The sequence below is a fragment of the Dermochelys coriacea genome, chromosome 16 (genome assembly GCF_009764565.3).
Source record: "Dermochelys coriacea isolate rDerCor1 chromosome 16, rDerCor1.pri.v4, whole genome shotgun sequence".
NCBI lineage: Eukaryota > Metazoa > Chordata > Testudines > Dermochelyidae > Dermochelys > Dermochelys coriacea.
This window is the reverse complement of record NC_050083.1, coordinates 25,877,501-25,892,569: the sequence shown is the minus strand read 5'-3', so window position 1 is coordinate 25,892,569 and position 15,069 is coordinate 25,877,501. Positions and strand designations below refer to the sequence as shown.

At 39.8% G+C, this 15,069-nt stretch overlaps 2 protein-coding genes across 18 annotated transcripts in view; one reads left to right on the top strand and one right to left on the bottom strand.

The window, feature by feature from the left end:
• Positions 1-15,069, bottom strand: part of RALGPS1 (Ral GEF with PH domain and SH3 binding motif 1) — a 443,114-nt gene that overhangs the window by 159,348 nt on the left and 268,697 nt on the right. The gene's annotated exons all lie outside the window — the stretch shown is intronic.
• Positions 13,978-15,069, top strand: part of ANGPTL2 (angiopoietin like 2) — a 46,327-nt gene continuing 45,235 nt past the window's right edge. The window contains exon 1 of the mRNA XM_038375137.2: positions 13,978-14,735. The gene's annotated coding sequence lies outside the window, so the exon portion shown is untranslated. The remainder of the gene's footprint in view (positions 14,736-15,069) is intronic.

Genomic DNA, 15,069 nt, shown 5'->3' with positions numbered 1-15,069 from the left:
GGCGCAAACAACTGGATACGTTAGTGCTCCTGCTGTGGTATAACAACACAGGGTCATGGTTATTAATTTATGAGTTCTAAAGGAAAACTAAATTAATCCAATTTTATTAGGTTTTGTGTTACACAGCCTGATTTCTAAAAGGTTCAGAGAAAAAGGAGCTTCTTCCAACCATTTTGTGGTTTTCTCTTACTCCCTTGACATGGCAGATCATCAAATGAATGAACTAAAGCCATCACCATTGTTTGATGCACACAAGGCTGCAGCTTCTCTCAAAAGTTTTGTGCTTCAGGCACCATGTTGACACTATACAGAAAATCTGGGTTAGAAGCAGAACTCCTAATACAAGAGGCAGCTAAGACGCTCAGTAAACAATAGCATGTTGCTGGAAAAACAGAACCACCCGAAGTATCAAAAATCAACACTTTAACAAAATGAAATGACTTTCTGCCATTCCTGTCTTCTAAATTATAGGTAATGACAGGAAAGGTTATCAGGTTTCTGCATCTGGACATCTGAACTAAATGGAAGTAAAGAATGTATTGAGCACTGCCTGCCTCCAGCAGTGCAATCTGAATGATCTTGGGCTGGAAAACCTTTGGAATTCATAATGTGTTACTGCAGCAATAAATAATTTGCTATTTGATAAAAATGATGACCTAAGTAAAAAATAATAAATCCTGTTGGGAACCAGGCCCCTTTTAGAATAAGATTTTTATTCGTGAAAGAAGCAGCATTTACTGCATATTTAGCTAAAAATATAATTAACTGATTTATGCACCAAAATTGATCTCTCCCCGGTCCAGATTATCTGGTCCACTCCAGCAGTGCAAAGAGGCCAGAAGTTGGATGCAATTTCCCAGCTAGGATTCTCCGGTTCTGGGGAAATCCCCAGTAGGCACAGGGACAACTTCTACACTTGAATGCCCCAGAATTCCCCCATGTAGGCGGCATCACCAGAATGCATCCTCAGCTAGTAGATGGCACATTGGAAGCCACTGGAGTTTAGAGAAGAGCCTGAAGAAGTAGCTACATAGGTACAGAATTGCCCTGAGAATTCAGGAGCCTCATCCATCTCCTTGATAGCCTTCCTCAATTGCTTGAGACTTTGGCCCTCTATTTGAAATACTATTTACTTATGTACTTATCGGGGTTACTAATTCTGGCCTGGATTAATTACCTTACTCCACAAAACATAACTTCGATTACTATGAATTACCCTTTAAAATGCCTGATGAATCAAGAAGCAAACTCAGAAGTGGGAATTGGAATTTACCATTGCTAAATACCCATTAATTCTATAAAACAGATTTTTGTAGGTATAAATTTTTTTCTCTTAAATATGTTGGGGTTACTGGGAAGCTAAGTTCTACAATCCTTTCAGTGTCTGCTGCTTTGTACAATATGGATCATTACAGATGAACAAAGCCCTAAGTGAGCATGAAATACAAGGCGAGATGCATAATTAATGACTAACAGAATTTTCATTCACTCTATTAAACTGAAAGCAATGGCAGCCTCCAGTTCATTGCCACATGGAACATTATCATCATCTATGGCTTTTCAAGCCCTATTGCTGCACAGCAGTCAGCATGTGTGGGATCCCTCTGAAGTCTTGGCTGTTAATCGCTCAAGGTCACTGGGTTTCTGTGTGAACGTAAGGAGCAGCTGAATCCCTTTGCAGGATCAGGACTAAAAAATATAAACTTAAGGGCTTGTCTACACTGGCAAGTTTCTGCGCAGTAAAGCAGCTTTTTGCGCTCAAACTGCACACATGTACACACTGCCAAGCCACTTTGTGCGGAGAAACTCCTCGGTTGCAGCGCTGCAAAAAAACCACCTCAAAGAGTCATAAGGCTATTTGCGCAGTGGCCCCAGTGTTTTATTGTCAGTGTGAACACTTGATTGATTTCTGCACTGTAATTGGCCCCTGGAGCTGTCCCATAATGCCTCAAGTGACCGGAATGCTTATGCTGTTGAACATGGGGGGTGGTGTGAGAGAGAAAGAGAGAGAGATTGCTGTGCCGCAAGCCCAGGGAGGGAGGCAGGGGCTGATGTCGAGGTTTCCCCCGCCTCAGCACTGGTTGCTTCCTGCTGCTGTCTTAACTTACAAGACAATATGCTGACACACTGTCCCCCAAAACACACTGTCTCTCTCCCCCGCCCATACACACACACACACACACTCTCTCTCTCTCTCCTCCCCCGCCCCCTTCAGTTGAAAAGCAGCTGGCAATGTTGTAGGATGCCCATGGAACAATGGGATTGTATGGGGAGACTTTAGCAAACCAGTAAAGTGCCTGAAACCACTATGGCTTATTGTTAAAAGGAGCCAAGTCAGCAGGCTGTAAATTGGCCATTCAGCACTCTCAGTTTGACCAAGACAGGAGGGGAGGGTATTTCGGGTGCCACAGAAAGGGCAGCTTGACCCCGCGTCCTTCCTGATAACAATTGTGTTGAAGTTGCTGATACATGCATCTTAGAAGAGCAGGATGTACCCCAGGAATAGCTACTGGGGCTTCAAGGCTGCAAACTCTGGAAAAACCAACACCTAGTTAATCATAATCAGAAGGAACCTCTTGCTTGACCATTGAAACTGTTTACTTAATAAGTTTCTTTAAGGAACATGTCATTCTATTACTAATGTATAAAGAAGGGGAGAAAGTTTGAGGTAATTGGACTCTTTTTGGACTCTCCCTCTGGATACATCTTGCAGTCCCCACTGGCAGACAGAAGATTTGGCCACTGGAAGACTGCCGCTGTGTCACTTGAGAGCCACACTAAGCTTTGGTAATTATCAAGGGTTAGGGGTGTTTTACTAACCTGTTGCGGACATGTGTAAGTGCTTGAGACTAAGTAAAGTTTAGCTTTAAGTGAAAGCACTCGTGTTGTCCTGTTTGTGCCAACCATCTATCTGTTGGACAGCCATGTCTCCCCTAATTTATTTCCTGACACCACCTTGCACATAGTAAAAGTTACCAAGAGCTTTGGGTTGAAAGAACCCCGGGTAATAGAACTGGAAAACCTGCATCATGTGATGCTGTGCCTGCCCCATGAGGCACTGCAAACCCTTCCCAAAGCATCCTGTGGCCAGTTTCACAGTGGGATAGCTACCACAATGCACTGCTGTCTTTGCTGTTGCAAGAGCTGCTAATGTGGATGTGCTCCAGCATCACAAGGAGAACAGTGTGGACACGCAGCAGTGGTTTAATTCCAGTGTTTCAATAAAAATGGTATAACTTGTGATGCAAAAACTTGCCAGTGTAGACGTACCCTAAGTAATAAAATTCAATACAGATTTATCTTTGCTCTGTACTGAGCACTAAATTATTATAAGACTTCTTTAAAAATACATTCAAAGCATGCATTAAAAACCTTGTTCTTGTCATCCTTTTTACTGATCTTCCAAAATGGCATAGATTAGCCTTTCATGCACTGTAAATACTTAGGCAAAAGTGTCATTAACGCTCGAGCATTTATCAGGTATTTATATGGAATACAGTTATAGGCTTCATCCTACCAGGTTGTGCCTGTGATCCATGTAGTCTAGTATCCTGTCCCCTGCTCGTACAAGATAAGAGCAATCATCCTCTTAGTTTCTGTGTCGTCTCCCTCATGGTTTTCTGCAAAAACATGTTTCTATGTGAGGGTGGGGGGGGGATCTTACTTTTTAAACAAAGCTATTAGGTCCTATTCTTTACTTCTGGACCAAGTTAATGCTTTAGTAGTCTGTAAGAACAATCTAGTCACTCTAAACTGTGACTCCCCTGTTCATCATTGGCAGAACAGGATCGTCTGAATTCTTTTGGAACATCATCTACCAAGAACTAGAAGTGATTATACTTCCTGATGCACCATGTTCTTGTAAGAGGAGTTCCTGAAAAAGAAAGATGGGTGGGGGGCAGGTGGGACGAGTATGGAACTAAACTGAGTGTCCCAGTTCAATTATCTCCATAACACAGCAGTATGCTATGGTACTCAAAACACCATGAAAACAAAATGGTGGTTGCCAAAAGGTGCAGAAATAACTGGTGGATTCACTGGAAGTTATAAAGAGCCCACAACTCATGAGTCAGATTTACTACCTTGAGGACATAGCTGGATGCATAGATCACACAAAAGATGTGAATGTATTTGTCCTCTGGAACCTTGGACATTTTCTTCTAAGGTCAGAAGATCTGCACCGTGGGTAACAAGATTGTCTTGGATAAGACTGTCTGCCATTCTCCTGAACAACTCTGGAAAAATTTCTAGTCATCCGGTTATAAAAATGATGTTGGTGGAACAACAGCCCTATCAAGAGGATGAGGATATGGGAGTCACAATACTGGAGTTCTTGGCTTGTCGCTCTTCTTCAGACCCTTAATCTTGCTGATCAGCAGTAGGGGCTGGTTCTTTTCTTGTCTGAAGAGCTAGTCTCTGTGTGATAGTTTGCTGGGCAGGAACACCTGAGCCAACTAAGGGAGATAAATTGGAGCTAGCTAGAGAAACCTGCACCTGATTGGTAAAGGGGAGACAGCTGCCAGCCTAATTAGCCTGGGCACATACAAGGCCAGAGGAAAGAAGCCAGGGAAAAGCCGGAGAGGGGTAGCTTTTCCCTTCTGGGCTAAGGAGGCTAAGGAGTCCTCAAGGCTGAAAACCTGAAGCTGTATAGGGTGAGAAGGTGATGGGATTGCACCCTGTAAATAAACTGCACAGGCACTTTGGTGCCGCATGATTGGTATCTGCCATTGGAGATAGGAACCATTACCAGGCAGTCTCTCAAGGAAAAACAAATTCCCAAACTGAGGGAATTAATAGAAAAGAAAAAAGGAAATGCTATATTAGTCACTAAACTAACAACTACCTAACTAGTTACCACTATTTACAATTATTTACAAGCAATAAGAAGCTCTTTAGTGAGTGAAGAGGCTCTGACACTGCTGAGTTCCAGCTCACAGCCACAGGTGGTGAGAAGGAACTCCATTCCTTCCCCTAAGGAGTAAGTGCAATAATACCCACATAGCTCACAGGAGTGCTGGACTTAATGTTTATAAAGTGAATCACAGGTTTAGAAGGCACAGCAAGGGTCATCTAGTCTAATCCCTTCCCAAGATGCATGATTAGTTGTGTCTAAACCATGTAAGACAGATGGCTTTCCAGCCTACCTTTGAAAACCTCCAGTGAAGGAGCTTCCAATGACCTTCCTAGGCTTTTTTTTACAGTTAAGAAGTTTTTCCTGAGATTAAATCTAAATCTGCTATGCTATAGTTTGAACCTATTGCCTCTTGTCCTGCCCTCTGTGGCAAGAAAGAACTTTTCTCTAACTTTTTAATGACAGCCTTTCAAGTATCAACTATCATGTTCCCCCCTTAATCTCTCTTTTCCAAACTAAACATACCTAGGTTCTGTCAGCCTTGGTTTAGATGGCTTATATTCTCTCTCTTTGATCATCTTTGTCACTTGCCTCTGGATCCTTTCCAGTTTCTTTACATACTTGCTATACATTGGTGACCAAAATTGGACACAGTACTCCAGCTGAGGCCTAACCAGCACCAAAAGTGGTACTATCACCTTGACTTGCATGCTATGCCTCTATTAATGCAACCTAAAATTGTATTTCCTTTCTTTGCAACAGTATTGCACTGGCAGATGACTAGAACAAGCAGCAATGGTCTCAAGTTGCAGTGGGGAGGTCTAGGTTGGATATTAGGAAACACTATTTCATTAGAAAGGTGATGATGCACTGGAATGGGTTACCTAGGGAGGTGGTGGAATCTTCATCCTCAGAGGTTTTTAAAGCCCGGCTTGACAAAGCCCTAGCTGGGATGATTTAGTTGGTGTTGGTCCTACTTTGAGCAACGGGTTGGACTAGATGACCTCCTGAGGTCTCTTCCAACCCTAATCTTCTATGACGACTAATTTTGAGATTGTGATCTACCGTAACTCCCAGATCCCTCTTAGTGGTGCTGCTGCCAAGCCAGCAACTCCCAATCATTCTGTATTCTGCATTTGTTTTTTCTTCCCTAAGTGTAGCACCTTACATTTGTCTTTGCTGAATTTTATTTTGTTGTCCATAGCCCAGTCCTCCAATTTATCAAGATCCCTCTGAATTTTAACTGTATTCTCTGAAGTATTGGCAACTCCTCTAGCTTTGTGTCATCTGCAAACTTGATCAGTATGCTCTCTATTCCTACATCCAGGTAATTAGTAAAGATGTTAAACACTGGACCCAGAACAGATCCCTGTGGAACCCCACTTGAGACCCCCCTCCAATCTGACATAATTCTATTAATAGTTACTTAGTTTGCAGTTGTTTAACCAATTATGTGTCCACTTAATGGTAGTTCAGCTGAGCCCACATTTCTCCAGCTCACTTATCAGAATGTAATGTGGGACTGTGTCAAAAGCCTTGCTGAGGTCTAGGTATATTATATCCACCTCCTTCCCCCATCCACCAAACTAGTTACCCTGTCAAAGAAGGAAATCAAGCTCGTTTGGCATGATTTGTTCTTAGTAAATCCATGCTGGCTGCTAGTGACTACCCCTTCATCTGCCACATATTCACAAATTGAATGTTTTATACATTGTTCTAGTTAGCTTCCCAGTATCAAAGTCATGCTGACAGGTCTATCATTCCCAGTCTCCTCCTTTTTACTGTTTTTAAAAATGGGCACTATGTTAGCCCTCCTCCAGTCTTCCAGGACATCTCCTGTCATCCATGAGTTTGCAAATATTATTGCCAGTGGCTCTGAGATTTCTTCAGCTAATTCCTTCAGTACCCTCGAAAGAACAATATCAGGCCCTGCTGCTGTGAATTTATTCAAATTGGTCAAAAGATCTCTGACTTACTTATCTCAATCTGCATCCCTTCCCCTTTATCATCTATGGTAATTTTTTTAGTCATCTTGTTACATCATTTTTTGTGAGAAGACTAAAGCAAAGTAGGCATTGAGCAGCTCTGCGTTCCTATCATCTTCCATTACCAGCTCACCTTCTCCATTGAACAGCACACCCACACAATCCCTGACATTTCTTTTATGTCTCACATATTTGAAGATCCTTGGATAAAAGGTACTATATAAATGCAAAGTAAATAAAGACAGGACCTTGAGCATCCTGATACTGAAGCTATTGCACTGGCTTCTATCAGGTAGTAGACTAACTTCAAGATTCTTTTGCTCATCTACAGACCATCAAAGGCTGTCAACACCCATCAGTGCTTCTGCATTCCCTGAGACATATGCTTTAGTCTACATCAATTTGATAGCACTGGTAGTGCTCCCACTCTTTCTGGACATTTCCAAATGGTTGGGTTTAGGGGCCTTCCAAGTTGGGCCCCATGCACTCTTTAAGCCTCCTGAGTTTGAACAGAGTCCCGGCACTGATCCTGGTTTGGGGTCTCTAGACACAATCACAGGATGCAGATCCTTTGCCTATCAACCCCTCTTGAAAGCTAGGACCCCAGAGTCCAACTGCTTAGCCCCTGGGACTAGTGCTGACTCCCCACAAACTAAGTATTCACAAAGCAAAATATAATCAGACACAGTATAGTAAAAATGTTTACATCTGTTTAAGCCATTAAAATAATCACATTTTAGAAAATAATTAAAGGAAATTTGATCCAGCCTTCCACATGCCATTCCTTGGTTGGCACAGTCAGCATCCAAAGCAACGAGAGCTCAGTTTCATGACCAGTTCATGGTGACCACATTATTTTTTGTTTTGAAGTGAATGCTGATGATCGATTGAAACTCTTTAACCACAGAACAGGAAGGAAAAGGAAGAAACAGTAAATTTCTACATGCTGTTCCTGCCAATGTACTCCCCCCACCCCGCCCTTTTCTGGAGGGACCAATCTCAATGGGTGCAAGAGTACTTCATTCTCCATGTCCATGCAAGTAGGGTCACAACCATGAAATGAAAACAATGAGGAGTCTGGTGGCACCTTAAAGACTAACAGATTTATTTGGCCATAAGCTTTTGTGGGTAAAAAACCGACTTCTTCAGATGCATGGAGTGAAAATTACAGATACAGGCATAAATATATATTGGCACATGAAGAGAAGGGAGTTACCTTACAAGTGGAGAACCAATGTTGAAGGCCAATTCAGTCAGGGTGGATGTGGTCCACCCCTCCGATACTTGGAACCATGAAATACACTCTTAACCACTCTGAGTTACAATCACCAACTCATGGCACATGAAAATTGGTTGAGGTTTATTGGTTTTGGAATTTAAAATATAATACTTCTAATCATCAGCAGGAAGCACTGACAAAACCATTTTAAGGATCATGGGCTTGTCTTTACAGCAGTGTTAGTTTGAGGCATAACAGTGGAGGCACATCTACCCTGTACTGCTAATCCAATCACTGTGCAGTTTGAGTGTTATTTTGCAGTATGACTGCTCCAACTTGAGGTAGGCTATCTTGAGGGGAGATAACTCCTGTGCAGACAATTTGAACTACCTCTGCAGTGAAGACATAGCTCATGCTGTGGTAATACAAATAAATAATAAATAATAAAATGAATAATAATAATGAATATATATGAGATTAAAAGAATGTTTGAAAGCCTATTTGTCATTCATTCATACAAGTCATCCTTTTATGGTGACATGTTATGTTTATATTACATGGCCAGATTTTTGCCCAATAGGCAAAAACAGTGGGAATCTTCTCTGTTACAATACCTTTCTCTCACAATCATTGTCAGAAGCATGCAGTGAGATCAAAGATACTCAGACTGTTGTGATCTTTTATTTATAAAATGAAGATCAATCTTGTGTTTATTATTAAGGCAGCATTTGTTACCAGTTTGTTGTATCTCTTGACCTGCTATAGAACAAGAACTGAAAATCATATTTCATTTATGATGCCTCTCTGCTTGGAACATCACACAAGGCAGAAGACATAGCTAGAAAGAATGACCATTTTCCTTCGTTACTGTATGTATCTGAAATCAAAGGCACATTTAATAATCAACTTGTAAGATGCATAGTATTAAAATGGAAATATAGCCATTGTGAAGTGTTCTGAAAACTATGACATTCAGTCTAAAATCTTAATGAAGATGAATGGACTGACCTTGATGTCAAGGCCTTGCAAATCTAAGGTAAGCAAGTTTCCATTTTGTCCAAGCGGAAGCCACACCCTTGTAAAAGGTGGATGCAAAATCCCATTTTGCCTTCTATCCTTCCTATGACAGATTTATAGAGCATTCTTCCAAACCATTCTGATTTTCTAAAAATAGATGGAATCTCTACATAAAAGCTCTCTAACCTCTAGAGTATGGGGAGACTTTACTTGCTCAACCTGATAGGCACATTTTAACAGAACCTAGAAAATGTAAATTTTTATTGATTCAGTCTGTACAGAAAACCACAGAGAACTTGGTTAGATGTTGGTTAGATCATAACTGCTGAAAGGGAAGAATAGACATGGGGTGGCAGGGTGCTTAGATGTCTTGTCAGAGTTGCTCAGAAAGAAAGCTTGTCCAGACAGTCTCTATGCAAAAGAATAAATGGACACAAATTTACATCAGGAATTACAACATTCAAAAAACAGTAGGAGGACACTTCAACCTCCCTGGTCAGTCAATAACAGACTTAAAAGTGGCAATTCTTCAAAAAAAAAAAAAACCTTCAAAAACAGATTCCAATGTGAAACTGCAGAACTGAAATTAATTTGCAAGCCATCTAATTAGGCCTGAATAAAGACACTCACACCTTCTTGTCAACTGTTTGAAATGGACCACCCTCATTACCACTACAAAAGTGATTTTTCCTCCCTTGGCATTTACTGTTAATTGAATTGTCTCGTTAGACATTAGATATACATATGTACTATACATATATAGTACATGAAAAGATAGGAGTTGCCTTACCAAGTGGGGGGTCAGTCTAATGAGGTATTTCCAGTAGAGATAAGGAGGTTTTAGTACCGTTATACAAGGCACTGTTGAGACCTCACCTGGAATACTGTGTGCAGTTCTAGTCTCCTATGTTTAAGAAGGATGAATTCAAACTGGAACAGGTACAGAGAAAGGCTACTAGAATGATCCAAGGAGTGGAAAACATGTCTTATGAGAGGAGACTTAAGGAGCTTGGCTTGTTTAGCCTAACTAAAAGAAGGTTGAGGGGAGATATGATTGCTCTCTATAAATATATCAGAGGGATAAATACCGGAGAGGGAGAGGAATTATTTAAGCTCAGTACCACTGTGGACACAAGAACAAATGGATATAAACTGGCCACCAGGAAGTTTAGACTTGAAATTAGACGAAGGTTTCTAACCATCAGAGGAGTGAAGTTTTGGAATAGCCTTCCAAGGGAAGCAGTGGGGGCAAAAGACCTATCTGGCTTTAAGATTAAACTCGATAAGTTTATGGAGATGATATGATGGGATAACATGATTTTGGTAATTAACTGATCTTTAACTATTCATGGTAAATAGGCCCAATGGCCTGTGATGGGATGTTAGATGGGGTGGGATCTGAGTTACTACAGAGAATTCTTTCCTGGGTATCTGGCTGGTGAATTTTGCCCATATGCTCAGGGTTTAGCTGATCCCCATATTTGGGGTCGGGAAGGGATTTTCCTCCAGGGCAGATTGGAAGAGGCCCTGGAGGTTTTTCGCCTTCCTCTGTAGCATGGGGCACGGGTCACTTGCTGGAGGATTCTCTGCTCCTTGAAGTCTTTAAACCACAATTTGAAGACTTCAATAGCTCAGACATAGGTGAGAAGTTTTTTGCAGGAGTGAGTGGGTGAGATTCTGTGGCCTGCGTTGTGCAGGAGGTCAGACTAGATTATCATAATGGTCCCTTCTGACCTTAGTATCTATGAATCTATGAATTCAATTAACAGTAAAAAGCCAAGGGAGGAAAAATATATAGATATACCTGCTACTATATTTTCCACTCTGATCAATTGAGTTCTAGCCCATGAAAGCTTATGCCCAAATAAATTTGTTAGTCCCTAAGGGGCCACAAGGACTCCTCATTGTTTTTGGTGATACAGACTAACAAGGCTACCACTCTGAAAGGAATATGAGTAGTCAGAATATGTGAAATTTGAGAGAAATTTTAACAGAAACTCAGTTTCCATCAAAAGCTTTCATGGAATTGACATGTTCCTGTAGAATGGGTCAATTCCATCACGTGAGCATTTTCTGATGGAAATCTGTTCTGTCAGAAATTTTTCAACCAGCTGTAGTCCCAAGTGCCTATGGTTACTATTTGAATTCACTTTGGTGATCCTTCAGACCCCAAAAAGTGGCTCCTTTTGATACGGGGAACCTGTCAATGTACAGTAATAAAGTAGAATGACAACAGCTGATATGTAAGGTGCTTTCTATAACATCCTCCTGCAAGGAACGCAAGGCCACATCTGTTGAAGGAGTAAGAATGAATTCCTGTGACAATTACTGCATTACTAGCAAATCATATTTTTTAGTGTGTTGACCATTAGGCCAAAGGGCCTATTGTCAAGTGAACCAAACCCCTAGCAAGCTTTAAGAATAATTTGTAATAATAATGTTAAGCTGTGTAACCTTTATTAAGAGTGGAAAATTTAGTTTAGTGAGAGTGGAAAGTTTAGTTGCTTAATGTTTAGCATGAAATCCTATTTATCAGAACAAGTGTTCTAACTGAATTAGTTTGGAAAGTCTGAATATTACAATATGTGCTTGCAAATTTGCAAATGTATCAGACAAAGGGGATTTGAGTAATTGTTATGTGTGAAAAAAGTGAAGCTATAGATCATCAAAACTACAAAAAATAGTTCGAGTTACTGATGGAACCAGACAAGACTGGGATCAGCAGTAAGCTTTGGTTTCACAAGGATCAAGTATTGTTGTATGCTATGGTTAGCCTTCTTATGTGCTATTCTTAAATAATAAAGTCAACTCTATTAATAAAGGCTATCAAGCTTGACTACTCCTGTCTTACTATTTATTGTTACTGGCTAAGACCAGCCCACTAATCAACTTTATATATAAAGGTAACAAGTGTGCTCTTTTCAACACAGTATGCATTAGTTTTCTATAAATAAGGAAACTTCATAATTATCACTAAAACTGTTAATTAAATGAAAGGTACTTAATGAACAGAAATGCATCTTTTCTATTAAATTCAAAACTTATCTCCTATTTTGCCTTTGATAAATCTAGTTTAAAGTATTCTCATATGGATTTCTTTAATCCCTGCAAGCAGATGAGAGATCTTGTAACAATCCATCTCAAAAATTAACTAAAAGCACAGAAATAACTTGCTTATGTATGACCTTTTAAAATGACCTACTCAGACAGCTAGGATACTACATAGTGAAAGGAAGTAAAGAAATAGCCCAATTTGCTAATTGTTGATTTTTAATTGTGATTAAGTCAGCACTGAAAGCATTTTTTAAATTAGTTTCACTTTTAATTTGTAATATTTCTGTGAAGTCTTTTAGCATTGTACAGATGCACCTTAAAACTGGATCTTTTATTAATAATCCAACCAAAGCCTATTTTAAAATATAATTTATAGCAGTGGCTCCCAAAGTGGGGTCCTCCAGGCTCTTGGGGGCCCATCAGGGATTATGCATGGGTCTGTCCTGTGAACAAGGCCTGAATGTGCTGAAATGATGTTCTGGCACTTTTGCCACGTGAAGGATGCCATTTTGTCTTCAAAATAGTGTCCTCAATCACCATGATCTATCATGCACACTGTGTGCGATGTCACGCTGGCAGATGTGTTCTCACACTGGTGGGGCATTCTGGTAGTGACAGAAATGAAAGGGATCTGGGACAATTAGGCAGATGCCAAAGGGGTTTTTGGCAGAAAAAAGTTTGGGAACCACTGATCTATAGCAAATGACTATGAGTATACACTACACATAGAAAAGCAATGGCAGATTTTGTAGCATGTAATCATCAATTGGGAAGAAATCTTTAAGAATGAATAGTGAACATGTAAGAGCTGTGGAACACCAAGCAGCATCATTTGCAGGCAAACTGGTAAAAAATATTGGGGTTCAGCCAAGTTATATTAATACATGTCCTTAAACAGTATTAGATAACTGGAGAGCTTACTTGAGTTTGGACAATTTGATTTCTGTCTTCACCTGGAAATGTCATGGTAAACTGAAGGCATGGGGTGAGGAAGGTGGTCGAACTAGAAGTGTTCAGGCACCCCTTGTTACTTTGATTGTCTTTTTAGTTATTATTTATGTCTGTCCATAGTAGTATAAATTCTCTCTTTTTTGCCTACACATTAAACTGAAGAGGAATAAAATAGATGTTGGCTAACTAAAAACCCAGAAATAATCAAGGGGCTGCTGTGCAAATTGCCTGAGTTAAAAGATACCCCACACCAACATTTGTTTTGTGAAGTGCACTAAAAAGGAAAGGTTTCAGAGTAGCAGCCATGTTAGCCTGTATTCGCAAAAAGAAAAGGAGTACTTGTGGCACCTTAGAGACTAACAAATTTATTTGAGCATAAGCTTTTGTGAGCTACAGCTCACTTCATCGGATGCATCCTCACGAAAGCTTATGCTCAAATAAATTTGTTAGTCTCTAAGGTGCTACAAGTACTCCTTTTCTTTTTGCTAAAAAGGAAAGAGACTCAGTCTCCCACAAGACAGTTTGCAGTTGAATTCTGCGCAATAGATATTCTAACATCTTGTCTGAACAAAAATAAATAAATAGATCATGCTTTTTAAACACACAGTAGACTCCAGAATTTCTCTCTGAACTCAGGACTCACAGCTTTGAATTTTATAGGTAGATAACTCACTTTTTAGATTAATATTAGCAGTTAATCAGTAATGCCAAAAATCTAAGGAGTCTAATTTCTACATGTTTTTAAGTACTATGAACAAATGGCTCACAATAATTCAGACAACTTTACTAACATACCAATTCCACAAAATGCTACCGAAAAATGTAGCTAAAATAAACATTACATAATGCCAAGAGTAGAAGCCTGGCCTTTCCGGAACAAAACCCTTTACAAAGCATTGATATCTTCATAAGGAACTGGTAGTTTTTCAGCTCAGCTATCCAGAGGAAATTGTTGCTAATGTGCTCTGCCAAAACCCAGGGAGGCAGCCTCCTGCACGCCAGATTACTTTGGACTGCTGTGAGCTGTGACATCACTGTATTAAAGTTTGGTTTCAGCCAGACCTCTGCTGTTTGTGGTTAGGGGGAGGCCCTGAACGTGTCTATTGCTGGTGGATCCCTTGTACTTGTGGGAGGGGAAAAAAGGCTTATCCAACCAGAACTTGTCTACTTGCTGCATACTCAATAGGGTTTTTTTTTTTTTTTAAACTCCAGCATGTAAATCCACCACAAAGGAGCTGAAGTTCAAATAAGGCTGCTTTAGTCCTGCATGAAATGATAGATTCAAGACTTCGGAATTGAAATGCCTGAGTTCTCTTCTTTCATCAAAAGAAAGTTACTACTTCAGCCTATTGTCCCTCCATGCCTATAGCATGAGGATGTTCATCTTAGATTCAGCAACTAACTGTCTTTTTTTTCTATCAAAGAAAAGAGTTTAAACAATAAGAAAAACAAGATTATCAGAGCCTTAGGGCATTAACTTTTCTAATTATAGTATCAAATGTATAAAACTTTTCAGTGGCAGAGTCTAGCTTGCTTTCACTGCAGACATACTTCTGATACAGAGATGTCACAGTTCCAATGGATAAGCTGTTCAGTTAATCTTTGATAAAAAGCACGTTAAAGACTGAAGAAAGAAGCCAAAGGCAAAGAAAACTCGGTAAGAATGTTATCATAGTACTGCTGGTTTACATTTAAAATATACAGATGTTTTCACATGTATGAAATAATTTCCAATGCACAGAGACTGAGTTATAAAGCCAGTCTTTTAGTAGCAGCTTTGTTTTGTTATGAGAGTTATTACAATCTCTCTGATGTAAATTTAGTTATGAACTGTGTAATGCTTATTAAATAAGCAAACAGATATAACTATTACTAAAGTACTCTTGCATCCATACAATTTGTAACTAAAGTTGAATTTTGTAAATTTTTACTCTAAAATGAAAATATAATGTTTGATAAAAATGATTTTGTGACATTATACAGTGTCAGAG